Below are 18008 nucleotides of genomic sequence, written 5' to 3'. Positions count from 1 at the left end.
CTCAGATTGTTTTTCAGAGTCTATAGTCTCTCATGTTATGTATTTTTGTATTAATTTTTATTTTAAAAATATTGCATTAAAATGATGAAAACAGTATTTATCTTGATTGCTGTGGTTTTTGGAGACCTCTTCTAGTCCTGGCTGTACAGACATGCTGACAGACAAATGTATACATGCACACGTGCACACACACACACACACACACACACACTTGCACATAGAACCCTTTCTATAGTTCACAAGGAACATAATATTCTTTGCCTAAAACCTTATACTATCCATTATTTTGTTACCTCTTTCTCATGCTTTGATGAGTTCATATAACAGTTCTCCTATGAAAGCAACTTTGCCAGGAAATATACATGATATTGTTTTCTTTGTCTTGATACCATTTTTAAAAAACATTGATTTATTTGTGAGAGAGGGAAGTGGGGAGAGATGAATGGAGAGAGGGGCAGAGGGAGAGAATCCTCAAGCAGACCCCACTGAGTGTGGAGCCTGACATGGCGCTTGATCCCAGAGCCACAAGATCGTGACCTAGGCTGAAACCAGAAGTCGGACGCTTGACTGACTGAGCCACCCAGGCACCTCTGTCTTGATACTTAATTATCAAGTTGTAAAGAAATCATGTGCTTTGACTCTCAGGTAGAGATCTCTGATGATGTAAACATTTTCCAAGCCCTTCTGTCCAAAACTTACCTTTCAGACATTTGCACAGTGGGAATCCCTCTGGTGCCTTGAACATAACATGTCCCAAAACAAATTCAGCACCACATTGTCCCAAACTTCCAGCAGAGCTAAAGCCTTCAACATTCACACATTTACCTATATTAGAGACCTGGGATTCACATTTCCTGCTCTCCTTCCCCATGAAAACCTTTTCTGTTCTGCTTTTGCAGGACCTCTTGATTTCTACTGTCTTTCCCATTCCTGACACCACTGCTCCATTTGGGCACCCCAGTCTGCTCTCCTTGTGACAGGCCTGTGCCTCTCTGTTCTGCATCTCCAGACCACCCTTCTCATTGCAGCCAGAAGGTCACCTACAAAAGCCAGGTTGGGAGAGTCCCATGTGCTGGTGAACTCTCTCTTTGCCATGATTATTGGAGGAGTGGTTAAGCTGTTTGTGTCTATTGGCTGTCTTCATATGCCTGGCACAGTTTAGAGCAGGGAATACAGGAAGCCTGTGTGACCTCATCTCCCACACCTGTCCTCCTCCCTGCCCCATGTGGTGAGACCACACTGCCATCACCACCTGTGGTGGCGATGTGCTGTTCAGGGTGCTGAAGGTCATGAATCACTCTGTCCTCTTGGCTTTAGTGAAAAACTCTCCACATAGAACTCCAATGATTAGAACTGTATTTAACTTCACTGTTTCCAGAAGCTGATCATTTCTACCTGAAACTGGTTTGGCGCAGTTACAGGTTAGCTTAGGTTTTAGGGATAGGATGAAGATCTAGTAGGAAGAGACCAGTAAAGGAAAGTATTAAGAATGCTTTGTCCAGAGGAACTTGTTGGGACCAGGACTAGAGCTAATTTTTTTTTTTCAGACTATAAAGTATAACCCAACTGAGAATTAAATAGAATTGAGAACAGGTTTGGGGAGAGGTGGAAATTGAAGGCTAAATCTTCAGAACAGGAAACTGATGAGTTGCTGACTAAAAGATGACATATGCAAGAGCATAAGGAACAGAGCCAGAAATCCAGGAAGCAAGGGGATAAATGCAAATGCAAGGACATCAAGAATGGTTTGAAAGGGGCATTGGGATGATTGCCCAGGTTGGGGAGGCCACAGGTTTTACCTACTGCCTGGGGCACATGCAGGCCTGCTGTATCCGAAGTCTGGGAACAAGAGTCCCAGTTATGATCCAAGGCCATAGAACTCCCCTATTACAGGGCCAGAAGGAGGGATATGTAGTTGGCTTGGGTTGCTTATCTACTACCTATACTCTTGGACCATGAGTTTTCTGCAGCTGTCTTCCCTGGACCCTTCCAAGATCCACTATTGATAAAATATCATTGCCTACTACAGTGGCTCCAGAAGCTTCTCTTGGGAAGGAAGAGGGAATTTGAATGATATTTTGTGTTTGTGTAAATTCCATGGAATTGATGAAAGGGAAAGTTGAAGTTATAGTAATAAGAATTCTTAGCATATTTTGTTATTCTCCACATTCCAATAGGTCAAGAATCAAATCTCATCTTCCCAAATATAGCCATACATTATCTACATTTCTGCATTTTGGCTTGGTCTTAAAAAATAAATAAGGAGGTAATGTTGATTCTAAGTACCACATTTAAGCATTTCCCTTTCAGCATTTTTCTCTTCCACCATTTTTACAAGTCTATTTATTGCCTGGTGAATGACCTACTGATATCAGAAAGAGCAGGGGGTTTCATAGCTGGACAAAGTGGACTGTGCAGTTTGGCTGGTGACCTGAACTCCATCCCCCTATGAAGGTGTGGGCAGAGTTGTGGGCAGGAAGCAAGGCACACAACATTCTCTAGATGTGGTTAGGGGCATGAAGGCCAGATTTGACCAAACATGTGGGTCCTGGGCACATCAGATGCCATGACCTCTTAACTCTACACAACATCACGTTCATTTCTTTAGTCATTCATCTGGTGGTTTAAATCTTTGAATATCTGTTTCTCATATGTAATTTGGAGATAATATGATAAGCACATACTGTGTCTGGCACATAGCAGATACCCAGTGGTAGCTGGATACCAACCAGCTTCCATTTTTACCTTCAAATCTTTTCCTTTTTCTATTCTGACAGCTCCCCTTCCTCTTCTAATCCTAAAAGGAAGATTTCTTATTGCCTATGCGCAGAGTATCTTTCCTTTTGAAACATCACTTTGTGGTGTATTTTCTCCTCCTCATTTTAGAAACCAGAGAGGAACAAGGAGGAAGCGAGAAAGCCATTGTGAGATATGTCTGTGACACGCTTTTGTTAATAAGAATAAGAAACCTTAACTTGATTTAAAAAAATCATCTTAGAACTGGGAAGTAGATGCTTGAATCTAGTATGTTCTTAATTAACTTTATTAGGGAAAATGTTTTGAGAGAGATTCCCCAGATTGAGAGAAGTTTAAAAATATATACATATATTTTAATTTGACACCCTACTAGTGTCAAAGTAAAGAGGAACACTTCTATTCTCATAGGCAATTTTAGTAGACATTTGTTTCTTAACTTCTAATATCCAACCCCCCCGAACTTCCTACTGTCATCCCAACCTTCTGATCTTTGGTGGAATACCCTTTTGAATGTGAATTAATATGAGAACAATTCTAAGACTGTCCTTCACACTGTGGAATCTGGGAGTCCAGACTCTTCCTCTCTACTGCCCATTGTTATGTTCAAGGGTCAAGAATGCAACCTAAAGGCCAAGCATGTGATCTTAGAGCCAGGCAGATGACTTATGCTTGACCAATCAGAAATTATTTTGGGACTTTGACTATTCAATAAATAACATAATAGAGAAGGAAATATTTCAAAGGCAGTTTCATTGCTGAGGCAGCAGAGGTGTCTGGGATTTGGTGATCCCAGTCACATGGCTTTTACCACGTGGTCCTTTGTGCTCTGTTTGTTCCTGCCATTGCCCAAACCTAGTCCTTCGATATCCCTTTGGTCTTAAGAAGTCTCCCAGTTTCTTTCCAAAGTGTGTCAATTCTGCTTAAGTTAATATGAGTTGGATGGCTATGCCATTACTCTTTAGGTATTACATTGGTGATAGGGAAAAATCAGGTGGAAAGTTTAATCTTTCTTTCAGATCTCTCTTAAAACAACAGTTCTTAAATTCTCCTGGATTGTATCAACTCAGTGATTTGGTTGAAGAAGGTGACGAGGTGATCCAGTTTCAGGATGTGAGTCAGTGAGAATGTTGGTTACAGAGAACTCTGGAATCTGGAGCCTTCTGTATTTTATTACATAACTGAAATTCTCAATCTCTAAAGAGATAAAAGTTTGGGGTAATTAGTGTGAATCTTTGTATTGGCTTTATTGACCTTTTAATTATTTCATTTTCCTTTTGCTAAATAAGGTCTAAATAGAGCTTATTTAAGTAAATATTTTAAAAGTAAGTGTAAAATGCCAAGATACTTAAGTTCACAAAATGATATGAATTGGTCCACAGATGGAGGTTATTATGAACATGCATTTATGTTGTATGAATCAGTCCTTGCAGAGAGGAGAGTAGGAGGAAGAAGTCTCAGCAAAGGAAGAAACATTGGTCAGCATTTGCTGTCTTAATGGCATTTGGCTGCCTTCTATTCCAAGCCCTGTCACTCTGGGATTGTGTTGTTTTAGAGAATAAAATATACAATGTGTAACTGAGATGGTGGTGGGATGGGTCCCAATCACAATTCTTGTGGTTTTTTTTTTTTTTTTTTTAGGATTTATTTGTATTTTCTCTAACCTTCCTTCCTTCCTTCTTTCTTTCTTCCCTCCCTCCTCCCTCCCCTCCCTTCCCTCTCTTCCTCCCCTTCTTTCTTTTTTGAGAGAGAGAGAGCCTGTGTGCAAGCAGGGAACAGAGGGGGGAGAGGGAGAGAGAGAATCCTAATCAAGCTCCATGCTAAGCATGGAAGCAGACACAGGGCTTGGTCTCAGAACCCTGAGATCATAACCTGAGCTGAAATCAAGAGTCAATGCCCAAATGACTGAGCCACCCAGGTGCCCCTGTTTGTGTGTTTTTAATTAAATTCAAAAAGTTTTTTTTTTTTTATGTGAGTATAGTTGACACAGTGTTACATTGTATCAATATAACATTGACACAATGAAACAATGTTTCATTCAATGAGATACAATGTTTCAGGTGTACAACATAGTGATTCAACATCTCTATATCTTATGCTATGCTCACCAAAAGCGTGGCTACCATCTGTCACCATACAGTATCTAACTATATTCCCTATGCTGTGACGTCTATTCCTGTGACTTACTCATTCCGTAACTGGAAGTCTGTATCTCTTATTTCCTTTCACTCATTTTGCCCATCCCGCTATCCTTCTTCACTCTAACAACCTTCAGATTGTTCCTTGTATTTGTAGGTTTGATTTTGGTTTTTGTTTATTCATTTATTTTGTTTTTTAGATTTCAAATATGAGTGAAATCATATGGTCTTGTCTTTATCAGTCTGACTTACTTCACTTAGCATAATATCCTCTAGGTCCATCCATGTGGTTGCAAATGGCAAGATCTCATCCTTTTTATGGCTGTGGAATATCCCATTATTATATTATATTATATTATATTTTATAGATAATATTATCACATCTTCTTTATTCATTCATCTATCAATGGACACTTATATTGCTTCCATATCTTGATTATTGTAAATAATGTTGCAGTAAACATAGGGGAGCATGTGTTCTTTTGAATTAGTGTTTTTGTTTTTTAATCACAATTCTTTTGAGGGGGTCTCTATGCCGGAATGAGGCCTGGGATCAGAAGGAAAAAACAATTATAATTAAGGTGAATGAACAAGTAATCATTCAACATATATAAATTCAACAGAGAATTATTGAAGCCCTACTCTGGCCCACACACTGTGCCCAAGCCAGAGGGTATGGAGATGAAATTCATATACTCAGCGAGCTTAGAATCTCCTTTAACTTGCAAGTGTGGATGAAGTAAATTCATTTCACATAACTCACTTGAGATGCTTGCCGGGCTTAAGGTGCAGAAATCGTTTTCCCAGTCCAGACCTGGCATGCCCTTCAACTCTGACCACAGCTGTTTGTCTACCACCCACTGACACTGCCGGGTTTGCCAATGAATTTGTGTATAAAAGAGACCAGATCTCGGGAGGAGGACAGAGTGAGAAGATAATTGCAAAGCAGAATAGAACCAGCTTTAAAATGAGAAAAAGAATGGAATAAAAGTCCATTTCAAAATTCTAATCAGTGAGTTTGTGCCACCTTGGTGATATTTTATCATCTGGGCAAAATGACTGTGGTACTTAACCGTGTGCCAGTTTAAAGTTTAACCTTTACAGTTAAATAAAAACCTTGAAGAAGTTTAAGGCCTTTAGTGGGAAAGACTTACTTCTTTAAGGAACATCTTCTTCCTAATTTAAAACGTCCCCTCTTTTATGACAGCGTGTACTCATTTGTCAATTCCGAGAGTCCTCCAGAATACATTTCTTTGCAAAGTCTGGAAGTCAGGAACCACTGAGAAATTTGAGCACAGTTCCCACCACATGAGATACTTCTGCTCTTCTACAGGCAGGCATTTCTCAGAATGAAATCTCTCAGGAAATGACCCTACCTTCTCTATGCAGAAAACGAAGAGGAATTGGTTAATGGGATTCTGGAACCAAAACTTCCCTCACAGTCTGCAGGTAGAATACATTGGGCCCATCAGAGGTTTGAATTTGAGAAGCTGGATTGAAGGCAAGAGGTCAGACCAGTGTCCACAGAGCTGGCTCGAAGGGTGGTACACGGGAACAGGTGAGTCGAGATGCATCATATTGGGGTTACTATGAATTTCTGTCTTCCTCAACAATGCCCTTCACCATCCAGCTGCAGCAAAACTAGGAAATTCCTCCCACAGCTGGGGAGGAAGGAGTTGCCTTCATTTTCTAAAAAGGCGTTAATGTCCTTTTTATCTTTTCTTCATCTAAAACTGAAACTAGAAACCATACCTACTATGAAGCTAAGAGCTACTCTGATTGCACAAGCCTCCAAAACAGTATGCTTTCAACACAGGACTTCCTCTACGAATCTGGAGAGGTGAACTGTGCTTTTCTTTGGGCATTGACAAAGGCATTGAAGAACGTGTGGGAGTGGATTCACTGTGCTTCTCGTGGTACAGAGGGAAGCAGTCACCTTGCCCTCTTCTTTCTCTGCACGTCCACCTCAGCTGTAGGCTAAAAGGATCCCATTGCTTTTCTCCATAGGATTAAACTACAACTTGTTAATAGTCTTAATCAGTGCCTTGGACTGAACCACCACCAAATTCAAAGGTTGAAGCCCTAGCCCCCAAATGTGATTGTATTTGGAAATAGGGCCTCTAAGGAAGTAATTTCCGTTAAGTGAGGCTTTGCCTTTATAACCTCACTTATAACCTCACTTTATAACCTCACTAAAGTGGATCTGATAAGATTCATGTCCTTATAGGAAGAGACATCAGAAACCTTACCCTCTCTTTCTCTCTCCTTGCCACGTGTGGCCCCAGCAGGAGGGTGGCCATCTCCAAGCCAGGAAGAGAGCCTTCACCAGAAATTGAACCAGCCAACATCTTGATCTTGGACTTCTAGCCTCCAGAACTGTGAGAAATTTATATGTGTTACTTAAGCCACTAGTCTGTGCTAGTTTGTAATAGCAGCCAGAGGAGACTAATAGAATCAGTAATTATCATATAAATTGACCCTTGTTTCTTAAAAATGACATGTTAGCCAGAGGAAGTGATGAAAAATGACATGTTAGCCAGAGGAAGTGATGAAAGTCTTTTTTAGGCTCTACATTGTCATTGAGGAGACAGGTACTAACATTATTTGTATCTTTACCTATTTGCTAGGCATGTGCTAATTGTTTTCTGTGCACCAGATAAGAAGCTGTCGGTTAGAAGGGTTATATAACTTGTCCAAGGACACGGAGCTAGTAAGTCGAAGGCCCCAGGAGTTTATTACAGGTTTGCTGGACTCAGAAGCCAGGCTGTACCTGTTTGCTCTGCCTTCTGGCCAGCCTACCTCAGGCAGTGCTCTCACCTTTGCCATTTAATACCGCACTTTTGCTGTAGAGATTAAAACCACTTTAAAAAACTGGGGGAGGTTCTTTTGGAGATTTATCAAGATCCATTGTTTATATGATCCCAATTTTGCAAGGATACAGAAAGAACAAAAGAAAATATGTATGCCGTATGTTGTATTATAAAAGCCTACAAAAGTGACATCAGATGCTAATGATGGGTCTTTGGTTGGTTGGATTTTTTTTTTTTTTCTTTTCTGAATAGTAAGATAATGGTGAATTTTATTTTGCTTTTATAACTTTTTGGAAGCTTTTATTTTTCACTCACAGCCTTTATAATCAGATAAACCATTTTTAACAGTATAAAACAAGACACAGTCTCCTCCTCCTCTGACACTGTGTGCTCTGCCACTACAGAGGGGTGCCCGATGGCTCCTTGTTTGAAAGCCTGGGCACCAACATGGGGGTTGGGGAGAAGTACAGAAAAAAGTAAATGGCAGCAGCTGACCCCAGATAATCCCATTACAGAGAAGTGGGATTTTCAAGAGTGTCTGCTCATAGAATTAAGAATGCTGACACTGGTTCAGTTCCAAACCTAACTGGGAAAACATGAAAATGGTTACCATCTGGAGCTGTCTGGTGTTAGGCGGTGAGGTGGGGAGGCAGTCTGCGGCCAGGGCGCCCACGGATGGGACTCCCAACTGAGGCATTGCTTTCTTGGTGCCCTTGCCTTTCTCTGTGCTGAGAGGCGGGGGAAGGAATTACACCTTTCTGTGACCTTCAGATGACCCAGTGACTCAAACAGGGTGGCCACGGTTAAAGTGACATTTCCAAATAACGGAATGTTCCATAGAAGCTGGATTGTATCTTTGCAGATCTGTGTTTATCAAATAGTAAAGAACTGGAAAACAAATTCCCTGCCCGTGTTCTAGAGGGTATGGCCTAGATGGGTGGCATTATCCAGGGCTATCTTGGCAATAATCAGTTCGTCTTCCCCTCTTACATCTTCTCGAGTACCACTTTTGGCAAAAGAGCACAGGAGAAATATTCTACGCTGAGGACAGGGAAATAGTAGGGCTCCTGTCCCCAGTTCTCCCCTCAGTTCACTAAGGAAAAGCTGTTAATAGTACAGAGCTAGGATTTCTTTAGGGGGAAATCATGGTGAATGAAAGCTTCTTGTAAGTGCTAGAATATTCTGGAAGGGATCCTGCTGATTAGAAAGTAAAAGGGCTAATGTATTTTCTCTAGGGAGATTTTGGAGGTAGGCAGTGACCTGAACATAGCAGTACTTTCTAGAAGGATTTGCAGCTTTTCCAAAGCAGGGCTCTTTTTTTGGGTAACTATTTGTGGAGGACTGTTGTGAAGGAGTGCAATACTTTGTAAGGGTCTAATTCTACAGGAATTTGTCCACATTTGCCTTTAAATTTTATGACTCTTTGAAGGCAGGGATCCTATCCTATTTACCTATTTGTTCCTTCAATACCCATTACTGAGCATCTGTTATGTGAATAGCTCTGTGCTACACATTGAAGATACATGTATGAATGTATCATACATATATTCTTCATATATACAATGTATGTATATAGTAGGGGCTGCATGGGAATTTATGAGAACATATGAGACAGACTTAATCTCAGGTCAGGCAAGGCTTCCCTTAGGAGGAGTAATTTAAACTGAAAGTACAAGAATGATAAGAGGAGTTGACATTTATTGAGTATTTGCTTTGCACCAGACGATGTGTTAAGTGCTTTGCATATATTATCTCATTTAATCCTTTAAGGTAGGGATAACTATTATGTTCTGTTCTAGATAAGGAAACTGAAGCCTGGAGAATAAATTACTCAAAATTGCACACCTAGCAGGTGTTAGGATATGGGTGTATCTTTTGGGCAAGTTATGTTTATATGTATATATGCATGTATGGATGGATAAGTGTGCACTAGTTTCTCCAGCACTCTGACGCTGGAGTCTTGGCTTTTGACCTTAATACTGAATGGCTCTTTACTGTGCAGGATGGCTAGTAATAGGAAAAGCCTCTCTTTCTAGTCAGAGGCACGGCTTAGCACGCTGTGAAATGTATAATAACTATGTACATGAACAACTCCAGTAAAGTCCACATCTTATTCTGAAAAAGAACTTGCAACAAGAGGATTGATCTCTCACAAATGGTCTTAGTTTGAGCTCCTATAGAAGCAGATACTATGACAAGGACTCTAATAGAGGAGATCCCATGAAACACTGGTGGGAGAGTGGGGAAGTGAGACAGGGAAGAAAAGAAAACCAAAGTAAGGGCTCATTGTCAAGCAAGTTCCCACGGTGGGAAACTGAAGTTTAGTTCTGCTGTGGATTTCTGGGAGCCAGAATAGAGAACAGCCTTGGGTAGGATGTTCTCCCCCTGACAGGTAAGGGAGCTGAGCTATTTTTACATCAACACCCATTGGTATGTTTTGGGGAGCTCTTCATGGGTGGCATGAATTCTCTTGTGTTTTTGACCTACTGAGTAGCAGCAGAGGCCTTCCAGCAGAAACATCAGTGTATTTCCAGAGAGGCTGCAGTTTGGCCCAGAGGCACTGAGCTAAGAGGGGCACAGAGCCATGGGGAGAGTACTGAGAACATCTGCCTCAGGTGATGGGAGGGAATAATTTTCTAAGATTCCCAGTTCCAGCGCTGCATATGGAGAGAGGTAGGGCCTTATTTCCCAGAAAAATACCAATGCCCTAAACTAGACATACTGTCCTGTGGGTGTCCTTAGTCCCCCAGTTCAAACCCAGATTCAATCAAAATCCCCTCAACCGTGAGTGACTAAGTCAATTCTCTTGTTTTCTTCTTTCTCCTATTCCATATTCTCAAGTTGTGTTTATTGAGATTTGCACAGTGCCTCTATCTCAGGTGAAGTATTACAGAGAAACAGCTAACTGTGTTGGGTGGTTGGGAGGTGAGCTAGAAAAACATAGATAAGGAGATGAAACATGTATGTAGAGGTCACCTCAGATACTTCCAAATCCTGTGATACGGACTTGGCACTGGATAATTAGAAAACAATCTTTCCTTCTTTCTTTATTTGGGGGCGGGGGGCCGGGTGTGGACCACTGGAAGGGGTACAGTTTGAAGCCCGGCATCTTCCTGCACGTCTCAAACCTGGTGGGAGGAGAATCTCTCGTCTCTGTGTAACTTTTGGAAGCATTTACTTGGCCTTCATAAAACTGAATGTAAAAGCGGGTCCTCTGTGTGTAGAAAACTGTTACCAAAACAACTCCTGAAGGAGTACCCAAAAGTGATGGGATTGGGGATGGAGGGAAATGGATCTCTTTGCTCACTCACACAGGTGACAGAGGCCTCTTTCTCAGGGAAATAGGGCCCCACTGAAATTAATTGTTTGGGGAAGGAAATGTTTTCTTTACCAACCCAAGAACCCTCCACATCCACAGAGAGGAGGTCATTTTAGAATCCTCAAAGGAATTTCTGGAAGAAGAGGTGTAACCACATCTCCATAATCCCTGCTAAGGATAAAATGAAATAAACTCCAGATTTTTGCAAGTAGTAACAGAAGTGAGCAGCCTCAGAGGGTGGTTTTCAAAAATAGAGCAAGGAATTGCTGGGATCTTGAAAGTTTACGTTGGGAACGTTACTGTGTTGCTTGCCTAGTGAAGGTAGACAAAAGGCCCTTGCAGGGTAGTGGTGGGAAGGGGTGGCAAATAGGGCACAGAGAAGAGGTGGTGGGGAAACAGAAGATTATGGAAGCCCTCTGGAAGAACTGGGGAATAAAACAACTGGAGATATGGTGCTCTTACCTGGTGAGAGAAGGACTGCCATGATTATGTAATAAAGTGTTTAATAATAGTTATAAAGTATACTCATAGGAAATTTGAGGTACAGTTAGGAGGTCAGCAGATCAGGAGGAAGATTGCCATTGAAAAGACAGTTTCTTCTCGTTCCCAAGAGGAATGATTTGCCAATGGGGGGCGGGGCGGTGGGAAGGACAGGGGGCATTCGGAGAAGAACCGGGGTCAGTTGGAGGGCAGAGGGAGAGAGAGAACTGCAGACAAGAGCCTTTATTGTGGTTTCAGTGGGAAGGAACAAGCAAAGCAGGGCAAGCAGGCTTAAGATTGGAGATCGAATAATTTCAGTGGATTTAAGGGTGTTGGAGCTATCCCTAGTTGGTCCTTGGTCCTGAGGTGATTAGATGGACCATGGCCTAGAGTATGAGGGGTGATGAAGGGGGTGGTTGGAGTGTGGGCTCTAGAGTGGTTGGTGTGTTTTTGAAAAATATGCTCATGGGTGAGTTATTTCTGTCTAGGAGTTAGCTAACCCTAGGACGGGCAGTCTCTCCAGGGTCAGTAAGGCCCGGATGTTGAAGCATCAGAGTACAGAAACAAAAGACATGGTTAATACAACAAAGGAGTTGGGAGTGATGGGTACCATTTTTTTTCCTTTTTTTCTTTTTAAGCCTTTCATAAGAGGTTAAAATACTTTTACATTTTAAGTCACGGCCCCTAATGGCCACATGAGACCGGCTCTAGTGTGTCTACTCATGAAGGGAAGTGGTTATGTTTGTCCCAGGCCTCATTTAGAAAGGAATTTGAAATCCTTCTCTGTAGAAGGCCTCATATGCATAAGTACAAAACCTTATTCATTAATAATAAACTTCAATGGAAACTTTTAATCATGTTTTTAAGGGCTACTGTTTCAAAGTAATCCAGTAGAACCAAAGCCTTCATTATTTGAGAGATGTTTTTATGCAAAGTCTGTTGATAGCACACTTTGAAAGAGAATTAATGATGAGCTTGGGTGAGTTGGGTATTCAAAAAGATGTCAGGACAAGTCTTCCATTGGAAATATGGAATACAGTATGGTATTAAATGGGGTTCCTGTTCCAGCCCCACATGCTGCAGCTCTGAACTCTGGTTCCCCTTCTCTTTTTCTCTCTTGGAGAGCCCTGCCAATAAGAACCAGCCTGAAAATTACACATAACACTGTATGTCACTATATGGCATTATTGTTGCTTCCATTTGTAAATTAATTTTCTAGAATCAGATGGCAGTGCAACTGCATATATAACACGAGGGAGCGTATGAAGAAGGGGTGGGTGGTGAACTACAGCACATAGATTCCTGTGTTTGACCTAAAAAAGAAAGCAATGAATACAAAATGTTTTTCAATAGGGGGAGGCTTAAACCTCAGTAGACTTTGGTTCTTCAGCTTGTTAGGACAGTTTGGTCTCTGAATCACTGAGTGAACTCTCAGGGAGAGCTCAGCTCTTGGATGCGAGAGCACATGCATGTCAAAGCCAGTGTTGGCTCTAGGACCTCAGGGTATCCTGGGGTGGTGCAGCATCCAGAAAACGTAGCCAACAGCTCACTTGTGTCCAAAAGTCTAATGCTCGCATTGGAAAAGTCCTCTCAGGTCACCTAGTGCAAAGCAGCCCTCCTCAACTCCAGGCCCCTGCACCCTGCTACTTCCACCCAGTTAGCCTCTGTCCGAGGCCTGCTAATAAGTAGACTCTCCGGAGACTCTCAGTAGTAGACTGTGCGTCATGGGGACAGTTTGACTCTACTCCCTCGTACTGGCTCTACACCGCCATCACTGCACTTGCCACTGGTTCCCCCTACTTGTTGACAGTATTTCTAGAAGTGCAGAGTCAACTCTGCATGCCATTTGCAGAAGGAAACATTCTCATGGTCACTTGCCCAAAGGCAGACATCGTGGGGCGAGTAGAGGGAGAACTATAAGAAGTGCCACTCTGCTCTGGCTATGTCTTTTTGGCCAGGCCTAGTTACCCCAGGACCTAAAGACACAGAAATACAAGCCCTCATCACCTCAGGTGTTCGTGCTGCCATGAAGGGAACACAGGCTTGATAAAATTTTAGTCTTGTCATATGAGAATTAAAAAGAAATCATTTTCTACTCCTCCCATCATTTCACAATGAAAGGGCATTATAATACCCCAAAATATGAATACGCTGTCCTAAATTTTCTCATGTACTCACCGTTTGGAGAAAAGGTTGGCATAGATTGCTAGGCTAGGTAGAAGTAATTGACTCCTACTAATTGAGTGTTTACCAGGTGCCACTCTCCTAAGCCCTTACATATACGCTTATGTTTTCCTTTTTAAAGTTTTCTCATGACTCCAAATGGTCTGTTGGAGTGACCTCGAATTATCATTTCTGTCACCCTGGATCCACTGCTAAGGCCTTGCTTGCCTAGGCATTGTGTAGGTGGGATCCTGAGATTAACCCACGCTCAGCTGGAAGAAGTGCTTGATTGATCAACAATGCCTGACAGTGGGAATGTGTGGGATGGATGGATAGGAAGGGTGGGTATTTTTCACCCCACAGCCATGCAGAAAAGTTTGCAAATTTCTCAGCGGGTAAGACAATTGCTTTACAGTCCTTGGGGTACCTTTTCAGACTTGCCCCCTGCCCCCTTTCTTTAAATTCCAGTGTTTTGCTTCCCTAACTATAATATGCCACAAATGTCCAAGGAATCTTGTTAAAATGTAGATTTTTACAGTAGGTCTGAGTCGGGGTCCGAGATTTCACCTTTCTTTCAAGCTCCCAGATGCTGCTCATCCAAGGATCACATTCTGAGTAGCCAAGCCACTTACCATTCATTCCTGAGACCTCCTGTGTGTTTTCCATGTACCTTTACTCGTCAGTTAATAAGGGTTACCATTCATTACTTCTAGGTGGGAATCTCCGTGCTACGTTTTTTACATAAATCATCTTATTTAATCTTGACAACAAATCTCTTAGTTAAGTAATAGTATTATCATCCCATTTTACAAAGGACTGAAGCCAGGCTCAGAGGTTAAATAAGGTCCTCAGGTTTAGAAGACAGCAAGGGTCTTGAACTCCAGCCTGCATGACCACAAGTCATACATTCTAAGTCCTTGCTTCTCAGCCTATGGATTAGCAGTATTAGTATCTCCTGAGAGCTTGTCAGAAAAGCAGAGTATCAGGCCCCACCCCAGATCCACTGAATCAGAATCTGCATTTTATCAAGATCCCAGGTAATTTGTGTGCACATTAGAGTATCAGAAGTGCTACTTTTCATATTTTCTCATGCATCTCTCCCAAAAGACACGGTCTTGAATCACAATTTTACAACACCATTTCAGTTGAGGATTTTTAAAAAAATATTTTGCAGTTTAGATCCCACAAATTTGACCCAAAGGACATTTTTACTAGGTTTCTGGGAAAATTTTTGGCTCAGCAGAAATAATCAACACAAAATAAAACTGACAATGCCTAAAGATGCAAGTGGTAAAACTTAACGTCCATGACAACCTGCTTAAAGGTTATATGTTGGGCATATTGGATACTGTGGGAATTGGCTCAGGGAAAAAAATTATACTTGATGCAAATAATCAACATGAAATAAAACTGTCAACAGCTAAAACTGCAGTGGCAAGATACAGATTTTTAAAACTGATATAATAATCAAGTCTTCTTAAAAAAATCAATTAAATCTCAAAATTGGATCCAGAAACCCTGAACTAGTTAGAAACAGAGGCTTCAAAAAGAAGGCTCACAAAAGCATAGATTATTACTGAAATATTTCTAGACGCTATAAAACCCTGATTAATGATTCAGTATTAAGTTTCATTGAATGAAGGAGTTAATAGCTGTCTTATTTACTATGTATTCCCTTCATCTAGAACATTGCCCAGCAGATAATAGTATTTCAGTTAAAAATATGTTGCACAAAATCTTTAAATTTACAAGGAATATAATCTGACAAAAATAATTCAGTAGGACAAAAATGAAAATGGGAAAAAAATCTTGAAAAAGTGAATGTTTGGTATAGAATTTGATCAAAGAAGGAAACGGATTTAATGGCATTTGAACCAGAGAATGAATACTTTGCATCTGAGAAAGACTTCATGAGAAGATGATTAATCAGTGTTAGCAAAATTTGGATAAGAAATTCATAACATGAGTCAAAATAGGGCTAGAAGAGTGAGATCATACCATCCACCTGTTCAAATGGTGCAGTGAAAAATATGGAGCATAGCAGCTGCATGAAGCCCATCTGTATTCCTTTCTTCTGGCAGCAAATCTTAAGTATCCTTCAATGCCTAACTGAAATCTAACATCTTCCATTTGGCCTTTGCTGATCCAAAGTAGGACATTTTGTCCCCAATTGTTTTTATCCCAACCATTTTGACCCAAGGACGTGCTGATTATACCATAGAGCCTACTGAAATTCATCAAAGTTGACAGAAGACTTTTGAAAACAATGAATGTATTTTCAGATCAGAACAACCTTGCAGTATTCGAGAAGAATTGCTTATAATTTTATTATCATTTAGCCAAGAAATAAATGCAAACTCTCAGACTGTTATTCGATTCATAATAATATAAGAAAATATATAAAATATAAAGTGTTATATGATTAACTGCCTGAAAAGTCACTTCTTGTTTGTAATATTGAAAACTATAAAAGCTCACCGAAAATAAAGAACTTGTAGAAATAGTCAATATAAAATAAAATGTTCATGGTTGAACTGTACATGGTAACATTCAAAATGATGGAAGAATAAAACTTCTTTCAAAATTTAGATCTGAATATTTAAACACAGGAAATTGGACTTAAAATAATCACAAGATAAAGTTTACAGTGGAATTCAGTACGTATGCTTTTAAGTATATTCCATAAAGACATAAACTAAATATGAAAGAGTTATATTGTAAAATGCTCATTAAAAAGTTGTTTGTAATAGCGAGAAATTAGCTAATACTGCTAAATACTGAGTATTTGGGGGAATATTAAGTAAACAGCGTCACCTTCTCTTGATGGTCAATGACTGTTTCCCAGAGCAGCTTCTCTGCATTTATATCTGATCATTTTTATTTGTATGGAAATGGAAATATTTTCTCCATTCTCCTTAACACTTTTGCAAGCTAGCATCTTTGTGGAGGGTTGTGTGTTGTTGCTAAGAGTGAGGGCCTTGGTAATGAAGAGGCCACTGTTACTGCTATTCACCCTGAGGATGCCAAACACCAAAGTGATGTCTAGGCCTTGAGGTGGGGCAGTACCGAAGGATCAAAATGTAATCTTGGTAATTGTCTAGCATCCTGGGATCTAGAGGTCAAGGACGGAGGAGCAAGACTAAGCAATATAAAATACACTCCACAACCTCGAGTAAAAACCTAATATCCTATCTTTCTTGAGACACTTATTCAATCATTCAACGATAGGAAGTGCTGGGGAGTGGGGCTGTAATTTTAAGTTGGGTGGTAAGAGGGGGATCTGATGAGGAGATGGCATTTGAGGAGACCTGAGGGAGGTTGACCGACCATGGAAGTATCTGGGAGAAGACACTCAGTGGAGGAAAGAACTTCCCTCTGGTATTCTCTTGCTTTAGACTTCATCCCTGGCTCAGTCTTTGGTGTTAATAACCCAAATCTTGCAAATGGACTCTAGACTAATGAAGTTTTAGAATTTTGGAGAAGGAACCCTGGGAGTACAGAAATAGTTTAACCCTTGTTAGAAATTATTTCAAGTCTGTGGCTTTTCAACTGACCAGGAGGTTTTGAAGTCCCACACTTCCAATCTCAGCCATTAGAGTTTATGTTAATGTTTCCAAAACATGTTCTTCAAACTAAACTGATAGTTACCTTGGTGAAAATGAATCTTATTCTTAAACAAATTTGGGAAACACAATGTACTCTCTTCCCGATTTGAAAAGCTCTGCAATAAAAGAAACCTGTTGACTTTGGTTTAACCCTGAGCTTTCCTAACTTATTCTCTTGCAATGGCTATTAATATCTCATGACCAGATGCTCAGCAGAGCACCTTGGCCCACACAATAGGGTTCCGTGTGGTTGCAGACTGTCTAGTACTTGTTCTTTCCCTTCTCCAAATGTTGGTGTTGTTAAATTGTAAAGCAGGCCTAGGTGATAAAATTCTCTTGCATAACTACTTGGTCCTGGACACAGAGGACAAACAAGAGAAAATCTTTTTGTATGAGATTGACTTGTTGGCTAACTATTGCTTTAGGAGTCATTGGTGGTTGGAAATGTGGCCCTATGAAAGAGGTCAGTCAGGTTCTTCTTGAAAATGAAGTCTTGGGGCACCTAGTTGGCTCAGTGGGTTAAGCCTCTGTCTTTGGCTCAGGTCATGATCTCAGGGTCCTAGGATCAAGCCCTGCATAGGGCTCTCTGCTCAGCAGGGAGCCTGCTTTCCCCCTCTCTCTCTGCCTGGCTCTCTGTCTACTTGTGCGCTCTCTCTCTCTCTCTCTCTCTCTGTCAAATAAATAAAATCTTAAAAAAAGAAAATGAAGTCTTGAAGACTTCAACAGAAACAACATATCT

General features: G+C 40.8%; 1 long non-coding RNA gene across 4 annotated transcripts in view; it reads left to right on the top strand.

Annotated features, from left to right (window-relative positions):
- LOC309844677 overlaps positions 1-18008 on the top strand; it is a 188906-nt gene that overhangs the window by 140743 nt on the left and 30155 nt on the right. For 3 of the 4 annotated variants that reach the window (XR_014300812.1, XR_014300814.1, XR_014300815.1), the window contains one exon: positions 6282-7270. This is a non-coding gene — a long non-coding RNA (uncharacterized lncRNA). The remainder of the gene's footprint in view (positions 1-6281; positions 7271-18008) is intronic. The other variant, XR_014300813.1, reaches the window with a different exon arrangement.

The sequence above is a fragment of the Mustela nivalis genome, assembly GCF_964662115.1.
Source record: "Mustela nivalis genome assembly, chromosome: 12".
NCBI classification, from domain to species: Eukaryota; Metazoa; Chordata; class Mammalia; order Carnivora; family Mustelidae; genus Mustela; species Mustela nivalis.
Note: the sequence above shows the minus strand (reverse complement) of the source record. Positions and strands in the feature narration are given on the sequence as shown.